Genomic DNA, 22,104 nt, shown 5'->3' on the forward strand with positions numbered 1-22,104 from the left:
CTCAACCTTTTAGCTAACAGCATGGTTAAGTCCCTGCCTGTGGGTTTGAACAAAGACACAGGGAGCAGGTATGCTCACTTGGAGAAGCCCCTGTTCATAAGCCTTGCCCTAAACCAGTGCAAACCAGATTTGCATGTTCCTCCAGATAGGCAGGATTTCCAAGTATTGGCAGAAGTCACATCCCAGACTCCAGGCCCATGACAAGCAGCCAGGAAGGTCTGACAACCTTCCCAGATGATCAAGACCCAGACCAAACCAAGACTACATGACATATAGCAAAGTGGTTTTTTCTGAATGCATGGAGATGACAGACCATGTCAAGTCTGGCCAGGTAAGAATAAAGTTTTGAAGACACCAATTGTAATCTAGAAGTCAGAACAGTGCTGGTGTGTACAGCAAAGAGTCCCAGCATCAGTTCCCAGCTGGAGCTCTAAGCGAGTCCCACAGCTCCTCCGAACCTTGGGTTATGCACACATCTGTAAAACAGCACTTTGAAGTACCTTTTGCAAAAAGATCTCAAAAACGGCAAAATATGTGTTTAAGAAACAACAACAAAAAGAACACATTTTTTAAAAGCAGTAAGAGGCCAAATATAAACCCAATGTTTGGCCACAAATGAGTTAGGCAATCTGCACAGCGTTCTGCCAGAGGAATGAGTGAGTGGCATAATGCTGGCAGATCACTTGGCCCCCATCAACGTGACAGCTGCGCATTTCAAACCCGGGAATGGATGGTGCTTCTGACACTCATATGAGGCAGAAAACAGTGACCTTCCACCGTGTGGTGACAGGGATAAGGAAGTCTCTTCCCAACCCAACACAGGGCAGGGCCACCCTCCCTCCTTCTCAACTTCTTTAAAGGATAACTGATCTGAAGGCGGAAAGAGCTGAGAAGAACAGGAAGAGCAGATACTGCCTTTAACAAGATTTCCCAGGGTCATCCATCACTGTCAGATGGCAGCTAATGATGATCTGTATCACAGATTGCCTTTTGGCTGCCTTGCCTTAAGAGCAAAGATATTCCTTTATAAAAGGTGCACAGGCAAAATACAAGGACTCTCACACATCAGATGTTTTCAAGCAACACAGCAATATAGAGAAGGCACCGAGGGTCTCAGGAGCGCTGGGGATGCCGAGAACACTGCCAAGTAAGAAACAAAGCAAACAGCACAAGGTGTTATCAGTGGCATTAACAATGATCACCATGACTGCTGTCAAAACAGGACTATAATTACAACTTGGGTGATGATATAGGTCCCCAGAGGGGGAACACTACTCATAATGGGTTCAGAAGCTTGGAGCTACAGTCAGACCTCCCAACACCCTGCTTTCCCCCCAAATCTTTGGGCCTCCCTTGCCAAATATTCCAATAAAATAACACTGTATGGACAACATCACACTTGTCCTCCCCCTGCTAGGCTGGAAAACAACAGTGCAGAGTGCCTTTAGCCAAGAGCTACTCTGCAGGATCATGAGCTACGCACTGACCTGAAGCTCAGAGCTGCTGCAGCTCCTGCAGCCCAGGAGATACAGCTGCAGAAGCCAGAGTAGGACACAGCAACATCCCATCTCCCAGGTCTGCACCTCAGCCCCGCAGAAAAAGAGGAGACCATACAGTGCCCAGCAATTAAATTTGACTTACTCCACCCTCCCTTTCACGCATTCAGGGCTGCCTCGTTTGGACTGTCTTCCTCACAGCACTTACCCTGCTGACAACAAATCCTTCAAACTACGCAGCAAATAATCATGTCACAAGACAGAGCTGGGAGACAGTTGTCTGCTGCCTCAAATATTGTAAATCTCACATGGCAAAAGAACCTCTTCCTGCCTACAAGGTGAAACTGCCTTAAAAAAAGATATTTATAGGTATTTGATTCATATTAGTGGGGGCGATTGCAAAACTCATTCCCAATCAGAGCTGCTGTAGTTCTAAAGTCAGGAATGAAAACCAAGCTTCTAGACAGGAGGCGAGGTAGAAAAAACCACCAAAAACACCAACAGTAGTAAAAAACCCCTTAGTATATGAAATATGTGAAACAAATTAATGAAGCAACAGATTTTAGTATCTTACTTGCAAATCGACTGAATTTTATACAAAAATAAGTCATTTCAGAGCACTGATGACAGGGGCAATTAAACATTTTTTCCCAATCAAAAAGGGATTAAGTTTACAAGGTGCTCAGTGTAAATGTATATTCACTGGCTTAACTAACTGAAATGCATTTGAATAATTAGCTGGCAGCATAACCTTAAAGAAAGTAATCAAGCTGGGAATTATTCTCCTTCAGTAATTTCCTTTCCCAGCCTTCGCACAGCTCCTGTACAGGAAAAGCAGCCAATGACTCTGAACCACCAGATAACACAGCCAGGTGGGAGCTGCTCAAACTCCCCAGGGACAGTTCCCCTTCACTGCGCGGGGACACAATGAAAGGAGCTCACATCCCACACGAACCAGCTCATGCTCCTCCTGTGCCACAGCCCGTGCTGCACTTGAAGGGTCTGACTATTTTCACGGGCTCCCTACATGAGAAAAGCTATCCCAGATCCTCCTGATGCACAACCTGAATTTATTCATGGTGAATTTCACAGAATCATTAAGGTTGGAAAAGACCTGTAAGATCATCAAGTCCAACCACCACCCCAACCCCACCATGCCCACTAAACCATGTCCTGCAGTGCCACTTCCACACGTTCCTTGAACACCTCCAGTGATGGTGACTCCACCACCTCCCTGGGCAGCCTCTTCCAGTGCTTCACCACTCTCTCAGGGAAGAAATTTTTCCTAATATCCAGCCTGAACCTCCCCTGGTGCAACTTGAGGCCATTTCCTCTTGTCCTGTCACTAGTCCCTTGGGAGAAGAGACCAACACCCACCTCCCCACAACCCCCTTTCAGGCAGTTGTAGAGAGCGATGAGGTCTCCCCTCAGCCTCCTCTTCTCCAGACGGAACACCCCCAGCTCCCTCAGCCGCTCCTCATCAGACTTGTGCTCCAGACCCCTCACCAGCTTTGTTGCCCTTCTCTGGACACGCTCCAGCACCTCCATGTCCTTCTCGTAGTGAGGGGCCCAGAACTGAACACAGGATTCGAGGTACAGCCTGTTTAGCCTCGGGCCAGTGCTGCAAGCCCAACTAGACTGCTCTTTGCCTGGGACACTCTCACAACGTGTTTTGGGCAGTTTCTCTCCGGCTACTCTGTCCCAGGCAGGGTCCTCGCTCCTAATCAAGCGATGCGTACCTCACAACAGGCTGGGGGCTCACATCATTGTACCACCAGCACATACACAGCTGCCTCTCTCTCACTTGCTCCCAAATGATGAGCTCCCATCTCTGAGAAGAAAATCTTATTACTAGCTTCTAAGTACACGTGCTTGCAACTTCATACCATTAAATAGCATCACATTGCCATGACACCAGACCTATCAATCATTCAGTTCCTCCTATTCAATACCCGTCCTCCACCACACTGCTCATACCTCCACATCACCAACACACACATTAGCAACCTGCTCTGTTTCGCAGGGAGGGCACTAATGAAAATACTCAATTAGCTCACTCGCAAGACCAGTTTTGTGCAACGTGGCCAGCAATGCCTCTCCACCCTGCCAACAGCTCTCCTCGCAGCACGGCCCCTCGCTTCCCACCCACGTCACAATCCAAGCACTAATCCCCTCCTGACAAGCAGTTTCCCTGCAAGGCACCATATCAAACACAGGCTGGCAGGGAAGGGTGACAAACAAATCAAGATATACGTGAAATTAGCCTGACTCAAACTACTTTTGGTAGTCTGAAGCCAGCACACGGAAGCTGGTTCCCCTCCAGTCAATAAGGGCAGAACCTCTGGGGCACTTTGACCTACATGTCACCTTGTTAGTGAGGGGAAGAAAGCAAACCCTCTTGTTTGGAGAGGAAAGGCCAAAGATGAAACAATGAATGCTGCACCCCATCCTTCCCAGCTTCTAAATTAGTTCCAAGCATCTGGGCCAGTTCCCTTCACATCTCCTGAAGCACATGAGGTGCTGCAGAGGCAGCTCTGTGCCACCAGCACAGCTGGAGGGGAGAAGGTTTCCACTCTACACACTTTCACTGGTAGTAGTATTGCAGTGAGCCCTTTCAGTGACCCCCGAACTGAAAATAATAGTATACACACACTTACCGCTGCTTGAGAAGTATTTGTTCAAGCTGAAGCTCCGGGGAGTATCAAGATGAAGCGGTTTTCACTGCAGTCTTTTGATAAGGGCATGGAACAGAGAATCCAGAGGGGAAAACTACAGGGAGTTCTGGAAGCCACTGGGTCTGTGCGTTGGCTCCAGACTTCCTCTTCTACTCGCTGATGGTAGCATCAGTGTTCAACAGTAGTCATTTCAGTTAATTGCTATCTACCATTAGCTGCAGAGTACTTACAAGAGATTCAATTCCACTGCATATTTGCTAATAAATACCAAATGACAGTGAGGAAGATAGCTGTATTTAGTTGCATCTACCCTCTTATTAGCAGAGCTGAATAAGACCCCATTTCAATTCATAATGGCTCCAACAAGCTGCGTCATTGTCAGAAATTCAAATTCAAACTCCCATTGCCTGCTTGAAAGCAAAAGTCATCCAGCACTCCCCTGCTTACACAACTCCCCTGCAGCTCCACACATCTCTCCATTTGACCAAGGGCCACACAGAACGACTACCTCTGTGGCTTCGATCCATGGGGATGGTGACAACCGAGGGCAGATAGGAGTTATTTGCTGTTTTAGTAGCATTTTGTGAAGCAACTTATGATGCTGAACTGGTATGCATAAAGACTTTTCAACCTGAGGACCGCAAAATATTTTGCAAAGGTGCGAGGGTAGCTATTACCCCATTTTGCAAGAAGGAAGCTAAGATACAGCAAGACACAACTTGCCCACAGTGAGTCAGCCATAGAGAATGGAAAGGAACCCAGGAGCACTGGCTCCCAGCACCTCTGCCAGGTCCTCCCTTTAAAGCACCAAGTGAACCACTCAAACTGGAGCCTCTGTTGGGGATGAGGCGCAGCATTTTCCACCCAGGCAAGGATGCTCTCACAGCTCGTGCCACCAGCTCAACATGAAAGATGACTGAAGATCTAACCCTGCCCAAAGAGATGCCCTCAACTCCACAAGCTTAAGGTACTCATGACCTCTAGAAACCCGCTCTACACCTGGAAGAATTGGGCTCTCAATAAATTATACACTGGTAACAATTATCTTGAATCCATGTACCAAATCCTTCCCACAAATACAGCTTAATTCATAGCAAGAACAGAGAACACAATGGATTTTTTCTGTGTCATCTGAGGAGTGAAACCTCTAAAAAGCAATGAGCACAAATTTAAGCCTTTGTGCTCCAAATATCAAAGGATCATGATGGGATGTAATTAACTGGCAGCATTTGAGATAGCTCAGATGGGATTAAGGTGCAAATGTGAATTTCATCTCATCCTGGTTAACAGTTTCGCTTGATGCCCAGTTTCAAAGCACTTAAATTGTAAAATGCAAACACTTTCCAGGGTCTAAGGAAATTATGATTAAGGAGATACCAATTTGAAAATTAAGTCGTTAAAACATGTTCCAACTCCCAAATAAAAAAATCCAAACACATGAACTGATCAAGATGCCTCAGAGAAGGGACTGTGCAAGAGAACTCACTTTCAAGAAGAATGAAACCTTTGAAGAGCCTGGATCATCATCTCTTTGCATGGCTTGTCAGCAGCATATAAACCCAACCACCAGCTGCCATTTGAGCTAAAGGAAAATGAGCGTAGAGGCCAGCAGCACTAGCTTGCCAAATGCTAGTGGACTATGCTGCTCATGTCTGAGGATGCTCTCTCCTTCCCAGGAGGCACAAAGGAGGATGCTCCATCTGGGCTGTCAGTAGTTTCTCTCACCCCTGTGCTTGCAGACCACAGTCAAAGGTAACAGCTCTGACATCCGAGATCTGCCATGCAGAGCAGCAGGCAAAGCAGCCTCTGCATCAGGATGAATTTTTAGGCATTCAGATGTTGTCACTGAGGATACTTGAAATGAAGTCAGTGATTTCAGCACAATGAGGGAAACTTCCGGAGTTTTCCAAGAGCGTTTCGCTTTCTTGTACAATGCTAGTGCCTTCAGTGAATTTAATCCATCACGCTGCAATGAAATAACACTCTTGGGATGATTTCACCAGAAGTGAAGTGCTATTTCCTTCAGTCACTTCCAGAAACCAGAGGGCAAAAGAGGACATGCAGTCTGAATGGCTTTTCATTATAACATTACTCTTGCAATTAGGTCAACACATCCTCTCACTAAAATATATGCTGTGATTTAAATGAGCATACTGCTCCTGCTACAAAATACACTGGGTTAAAGTTACAATATAGCTATACAATGAAACCAGCCGATTTATTTATTTATTGCCTGTTTTATTTATGCTATTCAACTTTCTATCCACCAATACACAGTAGTTCATTCATGACAAATTTGTCACTGAAAATGCCTGGATTCTGCTTTGGAGGATTATCTTTCCAAATTTGGAAGCACTGTAAATGAGACGAGAGATGTCCAGGCTCAGACACATCTTCTCCACACCTGCCTCCCACAGACACACAGCGGGGGCTCAGCACCCGGCTCCCACGGGGCCAGCCTGGGCCCCAGCCCAGCCGCTCTCCCGGGATGAGAGGGGACTGCCTGGCCCCTCCCGTCTTCTTCACCGGAGCCAGGGATGAGTCCTCATGGACCACAGCAAAGCTACAACACAGCAGTGCCAGCCCACGTTAGACGAAGTGAGCATGCAGCCCAGGACTCAAGCTGTAAGACAGCCTTCACTGCAAAGCATCACAGCCTGCCCCTAATTCCTGCCCCCGGATCCTGCCGCCCCCCCAGCCGCCTGCGGGGTCAGGCTCAGCACCACAACCACCACCCAGCACAATTGTTTCAGCTGTGCTGGGCAGTCACATAGGCTGAGGGGCCTTACGGGACTTCCTTTCCCGCACACCCAGACTACTTCTCTGAAGCCAAGTGAAAGCAAGTCTTGTCTTCCCAGAAACACAGAGGCCACAGGCCCAAGTCTTTTCTCCGTTCAAGCTGCCTGGAAACCCCTCCAACTGCAGCCCCCCCCTTCTCCTTCCTCTCTCAAGCTGCCAGTTGCTCCTGCCTTGGAGCATGGACTTGCAGCAGGAAAACAACTGCATATGGAAAAGATGCTGCCAAGTCCCAGCAACACTAAGGACAATATTATGCTTAACCCTGGCCAGACAAAGGCCAGGGTTATGCCCCCTCCACACACACAGCCTCACCCCAAACCTCCCCTGCATCTGCCCAGCGCCAGCACTCGGAGAGGCTGCATGCACTCCTTGCACACTGCCTCCTTCCTACCCACACAAACCACTGATCCGTGCCCCGAGCACAGCAAACAGACCGTCATGATGAGGGGTAAAAGGCAACGATGACAAAGTTCACACCACAGTTTTTCCACTGACTCCTCAGCAACCAACAGCCAATTTGGTTCTGTTCCCTTCCTGTCTCATCTGCTTCTCTTCAGCCCCAGGCCAAGTATTTAAAGCCAAGAGAGAGGACTTTGGAATCTATCTGAAAACACACACCCCCAGATCTCATGCTCCTGGGCCATCCAGGCTTTGAGACAGGGAGATGCTGAGCGATTGCAGATCACCAAGAGACTGCTCAGGATGCTCTTCACCAACACTCACATTTGAAAGGGATTTGGATGTGATCTTAGTGACAGAGACAGCACGAACCTGGCCCTCCTTTACTTTCTCATTGGAACTCATTGAAAAAGCAATTAGCAGGAACCAAGTGATCAAGTCCAGTAAACCCAAACAAGCAGCAAATCCTTTTTCAAACTTCCACTTGGTAAAGCCAGTAAAGAGGGCAATGCCAAGGCGGAGCGCACCAGCAAGAGCCCGGGATAGTTCGTCCCTCAGTGATTACGGTTCTCTGTGCCCAAACCAGAGAAAGCCACGAAGGAAAACAGACACAGAGGTTCTCTGAGGGCGCAAAAAGCAGGCGGGCAGAGCTCACGTCCAGGCTGGAAGCAACACCAGACACTAGGACAGATTTCCATTGGCAAATCTGTAGCAGAGCAGATTGCACCAAGTCTACATTGTTTTTCTGCAGCTGTCTCATGCTCTGAGGGCTGTTAAAAGCATTGTCGTGCTCGCCCTGAAAATTTCAGGGGTGCTAAAAATCGGAAATCAGTCCAGACACATGTATGCATTTAAAAGGCCGCCTTGGCAAACAGCTTGGGCACTCAGGTGCGGGACACTGCACAGCCACAGGGCACCCCTCTGGATTTCATAAAGATAATATTCCACATCTGTCTGAAAAAACAGGAAACAGAGTCCCCAGGAGCTCAGATATCAGCCAGGGGTCCTTAGCATCTCTAGACACGGTTTCTGCAGCTCCTCTGTGCAAACCCAGACTCAGCAGAACAGCAGCAAAAGTGCTTTTGGGTTCTTCATGGCGTTATGGAAAAATCTATGTGTGCCCTCAGATTAATCTGCAAGCCTATAAATCAGAGCATGGCAGGATTCCCAGAAGGCCAGGCCATGGCCTCACAGCAACGCAGCTCGCATGCAAGGTGAGAATTATGCTCTGCTTTGCTAATCCGAGGAGAACAGACTTACCGTCTAGCACTGTGCGGCACAGTCTGTGGCGAGTGTCTGCTGCCTCTGCGGGGAACCCTGGAGCTCCAGCATCCTACAAGCTGGTTTCACTTCTTCCAGACGATTGTGTGGCTTAGTCCTCCACCGCATTTTCCCAAATTTTTAGCACTTCTGTCCTAGAATAGCTCCATGGATAACATCTACCCTGGAAACGCTTGGCACCGCTGCACTGAACGTCTGTACGAATCAAGTGCACAGAGGCACGTCCCCGCTCCTCCCCAGCACAGCACCACATCAGGTTTGGCTCCGACACGGTGGTATTAGTGTAATTCAATCACACGTGTAAGTAACAGGCAAGCATATATCGCTATATGAGTTGGCCGCATAACTCAAAGCATGGCACATCTTTGCATCTGTGAAACGGACTCTGGTCCTGTTCTTCCAAAGGAGGAATTTGTATAAACATCATGTCTCTTGGAAAATCTTCCTGGATACAGCAAGAACGCCAATAGTCTCCCTAATAATTTTCTCATTGCTATCACAAAATCATGAGTTAAGCGATATAATGATTTGCTTTTTAAGCAAATTGCAAAACTTATAAAAAAATAACAAAATTATGTTCTTTTATATGTTTCTTGGAATTGAGCCTTTAGTAAGGGGAATAAAAGGATGAAGCATCAGATTTTTAAGCTTTTCTATGCTAAAAAGCCTCCTCTGTTTCCCTCACAAAGTAGGGTAAAGGCCTGCAGCACATCAAACTCCAGCAAAATATCCTAGACTCCCTCCAAACCTCAGCACTTCTCCCTCCAACCTGACACAACAGCTACTGTTATGCCACAGCAGACACTCTCCCATCCCTAGAATACCAGGTGAGGCTTTAGTCCAGCTGAGCAGGAGCAGATCCTCAGCTTGCCAGGACATTCTGCCTTTGCTACACTCAGCAGCAACCAGCCACGCAGCTGTACCTCACCTAAGCCATGCCTGCAGAACCCAACATCCTTTCGAAAGGGGACACCCTTTCCAAATCAAGCTTCCTAAGGCCATGTCCTTCATGGCTTTAAATTCCGATTCCTTTCCCCCCCCCCATATTTCTTTCTCACCCTCACCTTCCCTGCTGCTGCACAGCCCCCCTTTGCACAGCAAGTATTTGTTACGGTGCATGTAGAAAGGATGAAGCCAAAAGTTCAGTGTTCTCATGTATTGCCTGCCTGATGGAAACATGCAGTTAAGTAGACAGAAAGCAGGAATGGATAGTGGAGATCTCTCCACAGACCTGCTGTAGGTTTAGGTTAGCTCCTTGTTGCAACCTCAGAGACATTGTAATAGCTTTATACAGAACACAGGCTGCTCTGTGGCACTGAAAGCATTCACTGCTCCCCTCCTCCCTTACACTGGTGCAAGAAGGGAGGATATAGCATCAGGGTTACACACATGCCCAAATCAAGGGAGTTCATTTATCCTGACTACTGAATAATGCACATCTTCAGAGAAATATCTCTGTTCCTGCATAGAGACATCATCATCTAGCAGTGAAGAAAGACATGGCACAACAGCAGGCTGCATGGAGAAACACGCTTCAGGAACACAGACAGCAGCAAGAGGGAGGACAAGACAGGTGAGAAGACAGTTCCTTACCTTAACCCATAAGGGTCGTGGGCTGTGGAAGCTGCTGACATGCAGGAACAACACTGCTTCTGCACGGTTTTGTGTGCTGGAGGAGCCTGCCTGTTTTAATCCAGGGCATAATCGAGTGGCTGCATTTGTGCTGTATGAACAGCCTCCATGAGCCTTTCAGGAGCAGTTACATCCTCCAACACACATGGCTTTAATTGGGAATTCTTTTTTTTAATTTTAATTCCAGTCACATGTTTTGAGCTGTTACTTTTCTCTCCTCTGTGTGTGCATACAGATAAAAATATATCTATGTCTCCTGTCTGTATGCCATGTTAGCCTCAGGCAACCGGCTCAGAGAGAGCCGTCAGCCTTGACAAATTACTCCATTCTCATTTGGAGCCAGGTCTGCAAAGCATCTCCTTCCTTCCCAAGGCTGCTGTTAGCTCAGCCGTCCAGGCTGGAGTCCGACCCCACTTCAGCAAACCCGAAAGGACCCTCTGAAATGACATGGCTCAGACCCTCACCCAGGGTCCTTCGGAAAGAGATTTCCACCACAAGAGAATGTCATTTTGTTCAGTGGGGAAGCCAAGGGCAAGGCACACAAGTTTTCTCTGCTCATTCCTCATCCTGTGTCACTGCATATTTGGCTTTAAAGCAGGGACAGGGAGAGCCGTGGGTGCCAGGGCCAGGACCGGTGTGGTCACAGAGAGCACAGACCATGTAGCAGAGGACGCCTGCTTGCTGGTGAGCCAACATGCTCAGCCACCACACAGCACAACAGGGCCACAGCACACAGCCCTGGCGCTCCTTCCTGCGGACATATGGCACAGCAGGACACCTCTGATGGAGGCCAGTGCCTCAGACACCCATGCAGCTTTCACAGCCTTTCTTTTTCCACTGCTGATCTTGCACAACTGTCTCCAAAATGCTCACTCAATGGCATGACTGATGACAACTTTCTGCCAAAAACACTGATGCCAAAGAATGGCTTCATTGAAGAAAATGCACATTTTGCAGAGAGAGTTTTCATTTTCTTCCAGAAGAGCAGAGGAAAAAGTGGGTATTTTCAACCATTTCATCGTTAACTCCTTAGACACCTGAATACATTGTCACGGCTCCCTGTCAAACACCATCTCCTCACAGAGCCTGTGGTATTTGCTGGCACACTTGCTGTTTGCACTCCCAGCAGTGCACATGAAAGGGATGAATGCAGATTACATGACTGCCTCCCTTTCTCCAGTGGCTTTACCCAGGAAAGCACCAAACCACAGACTCCAGTCAACCAACTAGTTCATGCTTGCAGTTTCCTGGATTACAGCCCTGATGGAAGCTATTGATGCAAGAGCTGGCCAAGGGCTGCAGCCTTAAAATTCCGGGCGCGTCTCAGTGAAATCGTATGTTTTATTATTTAGACCCTTGCAGGAGCTCAGATGCTTGGCTGAACTCGGAGGCCAGGAAATGCCTCAAGGCACACGTGGAGTCTCACTATTCCAGGACATTCATCTGCATTTAAGTCCCTGTTCACTCACCATGAGATGTTGGCACACAGGTTTCCCAAGCAAGCTATTCCTCACTGAAATCAGAAGGGTGTATTTGTCAGAAAGGAAAGAGAAACCCACATGGCTTATGATGCTAGATATTTTCATTTGTTTAGTCACTGGTGGTTTATATTCCTGCCTTTGTACTGCAGAAAGCTTGGCCAGTAAACAAGTCAGATCTTATGGTCTCTGTGTTTTGCAGCAAGATACAATCCCCAATGCCATTTTCTCAATACAAATCTCTGCAGACAGTTGCTAAAACAGGGGCTGTTTTCTGATGCAGTATCAGCTGTGATGTGATAACTTCACAAGAGCATAGCTGGAATACAGTAACAACAGGACCCTCCTCAAAGCACTGGCAGCCACTGCCCATCCCAAAAGCTTCCTGCCCAACTGTAAGAATCAAGATGTGTATTTTTCTCTCTCCATCTTTCACCATACCCTAAAGACAACCACCCCTCAAGGCAGGGCACCCCGAAACTCCACTCAGTTCTTACTTGATTTAACTTGCTGGTGATTTTCTGACACAGAACATTTTTCTGTGTCCCCCTCTCTCTTTTTAAATTAACTGCCCTCATCTCAAAGCCTGAGAGACAGATAACTATGTAGAGTCACAAGTGCCTGAGCACTCTAACAGCTTGGGGCTATTCTCCTGCTTTCTTCAAGCCAACACCTGGAGCTGGGCTCTTCAGGATGACCAGACCCCACGGCCACCCAGGCTGCTCCTTTTCCTCTCCTGGGGGCCTGTGGTTTGCAGCATTCCCACCACATTTGCAAGGCGCACACCTTGTAAAAGGGCAGAGCCTACTATTTAACTCACCAGCTCGTAACTTCCTTCTAAACAACGTTTTGCTCCCTCCCACTTTAGGCAGAACAGCAGAACCATTGTAATATCATGCAATGCAAGTGCTGTGCTGCCCCGTGCGGTTCAGTAAAAGACAAAGCCAAGGTCTCCTCTTCAATTCACAATTAACCTCACTGTGACGCGGGTAAGGAAGCACTGAAGGGAACGAGTGGAAGTCAGGACACTGAGCTCCCAGCTTTGCCACCTATATTCTCTTTCACCCTGAAGACTATACAATTTCTCACCCTTGAAAACAGGAACAATATTTCCCAGAAAGTCTGCCATAAAATACTGATGTTTACCAAGCACTCAAACCCCAGAACGGATATAACCCTTCCAGGATCCACTCAGTCTGGCGCAGCAGCGTGGGACACTAGGCAGTACCGGAATACAAACCATGAGTAACAGTAATTAAGAAATAGCCCCCGAGAGATGAATATTAATTGGCACTTTCCAGCTGTCCTCAGGCATGAATGGATACTCCACAGATGGAGTGCACAAAGAACAACCTCAGCTCTGCAGTGTGAATCACAGGAGAAACTTGCCCCATAGCTAATTTGCACTCAAGCAGCTCCAAGCCAGAGCACAAGAAATTGGAGCAATTTACACCGAAGTGCCCAGGGACGTACCACCAGCCAAGCCCCAGGGTGCTGTATGGGGCGAACATTCCGAAAAGGCACCTGCTGTGATACCCACCAAAAAGCAAATACAGCCTGGTGGTCTGCAAAATTGCAGGAGGGTCAAGAAAGTCGTGGAAATGTATAACCTGGCAAAGCCATTTGGTACAGCAAACCCCTCCATTCTACCTGGAAATACGCACAGCTGGGCAGCTTTTATAATCAAGGCATAGAGAAATGGTACCATGCACACGTGGACCACTTGCCTGTCCCAGTTGTGCACTGGAGCTTCACCCTCGGGAACTCAACACAACTAGTAACTATTTGTGTTGCCACAAAACTTGCAAGCCCCATGGCAAAGCCAGTCTTGCTGTGCCGAGACTGCTGCAGTTCTATAGCAGAAGTCATTCCTCCTCAGGCTAGATGGGGCAGGCAAGCATAAGCGAGGCTGCAAATCAAATGACTTGCCCCAGGTCTCATCATGGATCAGCAGCCTGACCCGTCTGCACAGCAAGCTCTGCACAACATCCAGGAAAGGGGCTCAGAGGGGCAGCGCTTCGCTTTCGCATGAGCCATCTCGGTCCGCTCCCCGGTAGCCAGAGTGTGGGAAGGAAACGGAGCTGGATCCCCAGGGCAGGAAAGGAGCCCTGTTACATGGCGCGTGTTCAAAGCTGCTTCCCAGGAGCATCACGCAGCAGTCATTTTCTGCAGCTCAGAGAGCAAACTGCATATATCAACTGACAGCACTAAGTTTTATCCATACATTTTTAAAAGCGGCTTCCAAGATAAAACATCTGCTCACAGGTAGAGCCAGGGCTCAACATGAAATGGCTTCTATGCTGAGTTATTAGTGTAACATAGGCGTTTTCCCCATTTTAAATCCATTTTCTTAATCTTTCTCCTGCAGCATCTGGAAGAAAAATGCGTTAGCCCCCAAATCCCAGAGAAGAGCCCCTCTGGCTGCTCCAGAAGGTGTAAATGCAATGGGTAAGAGAAAAGCATGAGGGGAGACAAGCCAAGCCAATACTCTTCATTCAAAATTCCTTCAGGTTTAGCAGCTGCACTGAGCTACTGACTCACAGCAGAAGATGAAGCTTCTTTAGATATGTAATTTCTAATTTCACAGTCAGAAAGGAAAAGCCTGTGGTTCCAGCACCCATCATCCTTGGGCAAAATCCTCTTGCTGAAAGAAAACTGGGAATAGCAGAAGGCTTTTAAGCTATTTATTTCTACCCCGAAGGTAGTGATCACACAGTAGCACTGCGTTCCAAGTAATTCATTCAGGGTTTGTGTTGCTGCTCCAATGTCTAGGGCCTTGCAGAGGGGTCTCTATTATTTCCACTGAAGTAAGGAAGAACAATCAGATATCAATGAAATGTTTCAGTACATTCTTGCTTCCCCCTTTCCCAGGCTTCCACGGGCCAGGGATCAGTCAGGCACTTGCAAGATCAGGCCATTACTCCGGTTCGGGGTTTGGCTGCCCACTCCGAGGGCTCTCAGCCCAGTGCTCAGATGCAGTTCGAAGAAGAGCCTGTATTCGCTCCGCTCCTGGTGGGAGCAGAGGCCACAGCTATTGCACTCACCAGCCCTGTCATTTTATCCGGGAGAAGTTAGTTAAGTCAGTTAAGTACAGGGTTGTGCTGCAAATTGCTCATTTAATATTGCCCTCGAAACTGCATTGTAATAATAAATTTTCACTTCCTTCCCTAGGCAGTTGCGTAACGTCGCTGGGCATTGTTCAGAGAGCTGCTGCGCTCCAAGCCACAGGCAGCTGGTGTCCCTTTCCCTTTCTCCTCACCAAGTGCTGGCAGGACTGTTACCTTTCTAGGTGTGGGGTTTTGTTGGGTTTTTTGTTTGGTTGGCAGGGGTTTGTTTTTTTTTTTTTTTTTACACTCTATCAGCTTATTATATTAAACAACAGTCATGACTCTGAATGCAAGTAGCCTTCCATCAAGACTACTCCTACTTTCTTCCGCCTTCAGTGGGGAAAAAAATCCCAGTTAAAAAATCCCAGTTAAATCTAAGCCAGTTAGAAAGTCAGATCTGTCAAACAACATTTAATTAAAATTATCTTTAGGGAGGGAGCAGCTCAGTCAATGGAAAGCTTTCCCACTGACAATATAAATAGCCCAGGCCCAGAATTCAACAGCATCACTTTGTGGTCAGGCTATGCAGCCGGCATGCCCAGACACAGGATGAATTTTTGTTTCATGGCTTTTGTTGGCATGTTTTTTATAGCAGCCAAGTGGCTTTGAATTCTGGAAGCTGGGCTGGCTGATCAGAGTGATACACAGAGCACGACTGGGAGGCAGGGGAAATTAGGTATACCTGAGCAGCAATTTGGAGATAAAATTGCTCTTGAAGCAGAACAGCATCAAGAATTAAATAAGATGCAGCCCTCCACTTCAGGAAATTTGCTGCTGGTGGCTTCTTGTAGCATAAGACCTGACAGAATTCAAACCTGTTCTTCAAGCAAGGCTGAATGCAAGTTTGGACATCACCCGAAGTGCAAAAATACAAGACAGCAAAAAAGCAACCACACCAGCACAAAAAATACAGTTTATCTTCTCTAGTGACAGAAGGCCTGATCTGCTGGAGAGGAGACAAGGCAGCCCAGAGTAGAAAGCAGGGCTGGAACACAACAGGACAGGGAGATGAGGCTTGTGACATACCAGCACAGGGAGAGCACAAACTGCGTGGTTATGGTGCAGGAACAAAGCTGTGCCCTGGGGACACGTTGTAACAGCAGGGATGCAGGAAGCCCTAGGACAAGCTAGAAAGTCACCAGTTGTGCAGGGGGCCCAGGACACAAGCCAGGGTCACCCCAGATCCACCTCGGGGCAGGATGAGTGGCAGCAGGGCAGCCCTGCAGAGCAGCAAGGGAAGGTCTGCCCTGCCCACGGACTGCCATCTCCCCACTGCCTTTCCTCCATCCTCGCTCAACCTTCAAACGCACCTCCAGCTGAAAGCACCAGCAACATCTCAAGCACAGTGGCCAGCTTGGTGCAGGAGTAACATGCCACCCCTCAGGGCCATCAGCCTTCAGGGCTGGAGACCTCTTGCTCTAATGGGAACATACACACATTCTACTGGTTTGAATCCAGGCACGGTCTTCCATCCTGATAACCTTCATTTAAACGAAGTCATTTATCAGCCCTGGTCCACAAAATAATCTCTTCCAATCTGCACAGTGTACTGCAGATGTCTCCCTCCAAGCCTGCAGGCCTCAATCAGTGAAAGAAACTGATTCTCCAGCCTTTTACCAACATATCCAATTTCAAGCCTTCCTGCTCCTGGCTGTGATTTTGCTCATCCTCAAGGCACACACCAAAGAAAGGCTTTCCCCTGTGGTTTATGTAATGTATCAGGAATAAATCCAATGCCTGGGATGCTCTCATCACTGAACTGGAGAAGGGGAATGCCAGCGAGCTATGCAGCTCACTCCTGTCTCCTTCACCCAGGTATTTCTAGTCTCCCGTCACCGCCCAAGTCCCTGCTATTGTCACCAGAACAGTCACAGTTCAGCTGCATTCAGCTAAAGAAAGGAATGGCCACAACAGAATTTTAAAATAACTCTTCCATAATAAATCAATTTCTCAGCCTTCATAAAGAGTTTTCATCCTTTGGTGTAACAGGCACTGCTTCCCTAACTTACTTTGAAAATAAAAGGCAGCAGATCCCCAATTAGTTACATCCACTAGGAAAACAGAAATTAATTACACACAAGATTTTCATGTGGCATAAGCAAGAAATGCTGCAGACACCAGCCAAAACTCTGACAAGTCCTGGATCCAGCAGGAGCCAGACTGGGACCCACCACCCACGAAGGCAACTAGATAGCAACACCTGGTCACCACGATCCAACCGTGATCCAGGGGCAAGAGGTCCTTGTCACCACTACAAACCCCAAGGACTTTCTCTGCCCTTAAGACTGCCCCAGCCAGGCCCCCACCAATCTCCTGGTTATAGGAACCCCTTCCAGACAGCATCTCCCTTGTTGCCACGAGCTCTTTCAGATACCTCCCCAGCAGGGATGCATCCGATGACTAATGCAACAGCTAGCAAAAAGGCACCTCAGCAGCTAGTCATGGAGCACCGGGCAGCACGGCTCACTCGTGCTCCACAGACAACATCCCAGCCCGGAAGGGTCAGAGGCTGCCTCACTGCCAGACCCAGCTCTCCATTCAGTTAGGCCCTGGGGTGTCCAAATAGAGCGTTAATGTTCATCTCCCAGGGAACCCGGCTTCAAGGCATGCCCTCAGGTCACACACGTATGAGTCCCATAAGCTTATTTGACTTCAGCTGACACAGTAGCAAACACCGCATAACCCATGAACACGTGGCCAATGCACAAAGTTCTCTTCCTAGTCTGCTTGGCATAAATGCCTCATACAATGCAAAGTATTTCAGGATGAAGAATGCAGAGGGACAGTTCTCACCCCAGAAGCACAAGGCACAGCAAGCAGGAGGTCTGGCATAACTTGAGTCAGTGAAATGCAAGTCAGCACATGGAAAAAAACAGTGTATCATCTCAACTTGATCTACATGTGCACATACAAGTCAAATTAACACCCTGAAGACAACAATTGTTTGTATTGCAGCAGCACCTAGAGGTCAGAAGTAAGATGAAGATCACAGTGTGCTAGGCACTGTACGGGTACAAGGCACATCCCCTACGCATTTAACACCAGAGACCAAAGGGAGAAGGAAAAGAGAGCTTCTCTCCCTGTATCCCACAAGGTGAAACACAGAAGAATCAAAAAGGATGCCCAAAGTCCTGGGGAAACCTTCAACGAAGCCAGACCCCAATTCCCAGTCCAAGGCCCAACCAGCAAGGGTCCCCTCTCCCTGCTGTGGTGGAGACTCAGTGTTCTGCTTGGCTCTGCTTTGGGATGACCACGTTACTCGCAAATGCTGAACTATGAGCAAGTTGTTCAAAATGTCCTAAACCAGATGTCAACAAAACCAATACTGCATGCTAAGCTATCATATAATTTTTGCTCAGGCCACCTATTATGCAGCACAGCTATTTTAGAAACATTTGTCCCGTTTTTCACATCCTTCTGCCTAATGGAGAATGACTGCGTAGGCCTACAAAAGAAAAATTGTAGTGGTTTAGAAACTTCTAAAACATCAATTTGATCTACGAGGTAAAGAGACAAAAAGGGTCAATTCCAGCTTCCCAGTGATGCCAAACACCACATTTTCACTGTGATGCCAACTAGCCCCCACTTCACAAACCTGCCCATCCAGGACAGACCACCTTCAGTCACAGCACTCATGACACTGCTGTTTTCAGCAGGAAAATCCTTATCTGGAGACAAGAAGAGGACAGCAGCGACAGTTTGGAATGTCAGAATAGGGAGACAGGTGAAATTTGCCAGGAAGAAGTCAGACACAAACAGCAGGTAAAATGGCCTGCAAGCTCAAACAGGTTAAAAATCACATAAACATGGAATTTTCTATGTAGGTCCTGCTTACGTAACAGATGTCATCTGCACCAACTCCAAGTACTTTTAAGGCAAAGACGTACAAGGAGTTACTTCCCATCCATCCATCAAGAGCTACCCCAGGCATCAGCACCCAAGCCGGTCCCGCGAGCTCCTCGCTCGCACTGCCACCCGCCCAGCCTGGCTGCTCCGCGCGAGGCGAACCGCTGCTCACCGGGATGCACGCACGGCCAGACCAGCTGCGGAGCAGCCTCCGGGCCACTGGCAGCATGGCAGCCACAGCCGGGTGCTCAGCCGGCTGCTCCCTCTCCTGAGCTCTGCCAGCACCTCAGCTATTTCCAGGATCTTTAAAGCTGCTACGGCAGCAGTTCAGAGGTATCTTTAGCAAGTTCAGAGGGATCCCTTCACCTTGAGCCCCTTCCCAGTCTCATGGAACAAGCTTAATCGCACTCTTCCTTTACCATCCTCCCATCAGCCAGCAACTCTCCAGCCCTCAGGCTCAGAGGATTTGTAGCAAGGCACAAAGCTCTTTGTCACCACACTGCTGCTCAAACCCAGCCCAATTTAATACAGAGCCAGTAGTTGTCACCAGAATGCTTATTCACTTGAGTATTCAGTAAAATTCCCAACGAACACCAAAACTAGCACTGCTGGGGTGCTGCTAATTTTTGCCTCTGAGGCAGATACAAACACTTTACCTTCTTTCTAAGAGGTGGTATTTAATTGTATCTTAAAAGAAAGCAGTAAGTAACTTTTTGCTTTTCCTTTTGAACGAACAAAAGGCAACACTGCTTTTAGCATTACATAATAAGTCCAGACTTAGAAAGTTTTGAACATTTACAAGTACTAGCAGCTGGAAAATTATCGGAATATTTCAGTGTCATGATCCCTTAGATACGTGCAAAATGAACAGGAACCATTCCAGAGGGAGGTCCACCCCGATGGTGGACTTTCTTCCCAATTTGCTTTGTGAAGACCAGTTAATTCTGCCTTAACCCCCATGCTGAGTTATACCCTCTCTCACTGCCTTCCATATCAGAAGGCCAACAGTTCCTCCATCTCAGTTTTCCCATCAGACCAGGAGAAAGTTGCCTTCTCTAGAAAAATCTGTGGTGCTCTGAGAGCACTCTAATTGCCCGATGCGCATTCAGGTCAGGTACCCACTGTAGTGGCATTAATGAGCGAGATGGAGACTGTTTATGACACAATCAGGAGAAGTTGGTAAACATTACAAAAGCCAACAGCTCTATTGAAAATATGTAGCACTGCAAGAGAACACAGAGCTGGGGAAGGGAAAGCAAGGCCTAGGAGGGAGAAACAAAACATGCTTTTATCTGAGTTTTCATGGCAGATTTATGCATTCCTGGTCCGATTGCAGCATTAGATAATGTTCTTTCTGTGTGGGATCAATAATGTCAATGCAGTACAGCGATGGTTTCCCCAGAACATGCCCATGCCTCACTCCCCAAAGTCTGAAGTCTCCAGTGTAGCCTTTTAAAAGCAAAGGGCCAAATCCAGTGGAGCTCTCAGGACACTGGCACTTGTCCCCAGCAGGAGCTTGCCATACACTCAGGAACCGTGGCCCAGGGAAATCATTTGATGGGATTGGTGCTTCCTACGCATTCAGGGTTGGCCAGCCAGCGCAAAAAGGCAAGTGAGGTTGTACCTGCAGCAGCAGAGAAGAGCATCTGCTGCAAGCAGGTATTTCACAGCTCCCACAGCCTAGATTCTGTCCAACAAAAGTCCTCAGAGGTTACACACAGCTGAATTGGATCCACTTAAATCCCATGGAAGGCAAAGCATTCTCTCAGGGTCATGTAATACTTGCTCAAGTTTGTGGAACATGATCACAGAGCTCGATGTTTCAACAAGTCCCACCAGAGATCCCACGTTCGATACCAGGAGCATGTCACCACAGACATGCCAGCCTTGCTGAGAGTCACCACTGCTCAACTGCTTCCAAAGCCCTGTACTTCCAACAAGCCTCCCTCAAGACTAACAGCTCTGCTGTAGCAACAGCAATGAAGTAAATGGCATCAGAAAGGTTAGCAAGAGCTGATGTAGAGAGCTGCACAGGACCTCTTTTCCAAAAATGCGTACAGTGTATTATTGCTATAGCAGAGACACTCCCAACTTTGGTCTCTGTAAATACAAGAGTCTGGCCCAGCCAGCACAGAGATTGTCTGCTGCGAGCACAACAGAACAGATGCCTTTGTTTAGGATGGGCTGAATTTAGGGAAATACCAAGGGATGTAGTAAAATGAACAAATACTTTCATTTCTTTGTGGCACGCTTCCTTCTACCCTATCCCTCTTCCTAGAAGGAATATACCTCCCCTGTCCCCACAGATAAGGGGGCTGGCACACCCTGCCTGCACAGGCACTTTCTGCAGTTCTTACACCTGAGTTACGACTCCCAGGCAGAAAAACCACATTGAGAAAGACTTTGATACCTATCACCCTAGGTATGCCTGCTGGATGGAGTTTAGAGTCATTTACTTCAAGCTAAGAGTTTCTACACTGCAATATAAGTGAAGTTAAGGGAGAAACTCTTAAGTTACAACTCCAGTTAACAGTGCAGTAAAGACAGAGAGAGATGTACTGTCAAGGCCTGCAGAGCAAGCCTGAAGAGCACTGCAGGGAATTTTAACACCACACGCCCTGCCAGAGCCACCCTGACTAAGCCACAGGAGAGGTGCTGCCCTTTTCTCTTCTCTCTTCACTAAACAGCCGGTAGCAGCATTTACCGTGCTGGACAGGCACACATTAGTCATATGCAGCCCCTCACTAGGATTTCCTTCACAAAAGTGACCAAAGTCTATTCCCCAAATAGTTTTTGAGAAAGACAAAAAAGAAAGAAAAAGATCCAGTCTGATTAAAAGCCAGTGTATTTCTCTGCAGCTCTAGCTCCATCAGAGGAGGCAGACCAATGGCTTTAACTTTGCATTCTCTTTTCATTTTCCCAGGAGTTGCTATACAATACAATGGAAACAAGAAACACCTGCTGTCCTAATGAACCAATACTCATTAAACTAGACAACCCACTAGCTGCCATGCTAATTATTGCAAAGCATTCAAAGAGAATTGATGAAAAGCTACTATATTGCCTATACTTCAAGCATTTTTTTTTGCCCTCTAGTCCAGATATGGCATTACCTCCACTTCTGACTGCCACAGGAGAAATAAAACAAAATGAGGATGAACAGCATAAACAACGACGCTCCAAGCAATGCCATAAGGCCTCAAACTGACTCCAATTCAGACTTTATTACTTTTGACCTCAATGAAAAGAGCAGGCAAGAGATGGTGTTTTCTTGAGTGCCAGACAGCCTGAAGCTATTTTTTTCCAGCCTTGTGTGAATTTCTGTAGCGCTCAATTTTAAAACTGAGACTTAAAGTCTCTGCAGTGCGACCAAGAGCCGCCAATGCCCAGC

At 47.6% G+C, this 22,104-nt stretch overlaps 1 protein-coding gene across 1 annotated transcript in view; it reads right to left on the bottom strand.

Moving 5' to 3' along the window:
- GPSM1 (G protein signaling modulator 1) overlaps window positions 1-22,104 on the bottom strand; it is an 81,945-nt gene that overhangs the window by 59,422 nt on the left and 419 nt on the right. The window lies entirely within an intron of this gene.

Source organism: Gavia stellata, chromosome 24, assembly GCF_030936135.1.
Source record: "Gavia stellata isolate bGavSte3 chromosome 24, bGavSte3.hap2, whole genome shotgun sequence".
NCBI classification, from domain to species: Eukaryota; Metazoa; Chordata; class Aves; order Gaviiformes; family Gaviidae; genus Gavia; species Gavia stellata.